This window comes from Barbatula barbatula (genome assembly GCF_947034865.1).
Source record: "Barbatula barbatula genome assembly, chromosome: 7".
In the NCBI taxonomy this organism is placed as follows: domain Eukaryota; kingdom Metazoa; phylum Chordata; class Actinopteri; order Cypriniformes; family Nemacheilidae; genus Barbatula; species Barbatula barbatula.
The window spans coordinates 23842190-23842776 of NC_136770.1; positions in this window are offsets into that span (position 1 = coordinate 23842190).

Here is a 587-nt window from a genome sequence, read left to right on the forward strand (position 1 = left end):
GTTTGTCCATCATCGTAGTGCGTGTGAGACGCAGCAGAACGCGCACACTGAAGCGCGTCACCGCCCCCTCGCGAACGACTGACAGAAAACGCCGACGCTCAAATGACCGACAGGTAACATAATTGTGACATAAATGATTAATGAGAACGAACGACCTTAGCAGAGGCGACTGAAAGAGAACATGTCAATTGTTTTTCATGCAAAATAGGTGTTTTCTCTACATGCGTCTACGCAGCCTGACAAATCCCAATGTCATCACATTTTGAAGTCCTTTCACAGATACACATTTTGCACCAGCAAAAAAAACAAAAATCTTCCCGTCGGTTTTGTCTCTCATCGCGAGGCGGCGGCTCGTGCAGTATTGAAGTTGGCAGGTAAATTTGGCGGCCTGCTAAAGCGCGCGCTTTCTATTTCTCAGAGAACTGCACCGCGCGCTTTCGCACAAATGAATGAACATGGCCGGGAAAAATGAGCGCAATTTTCTCACACACCCACTCAGCTTTCACCCGCGCTTTCCTCTTCACTGCAAATCAACGCACTTCTTCTAGAGTTTGACTCTATCGCACTGAGGTCTGTGTGGCACAAAT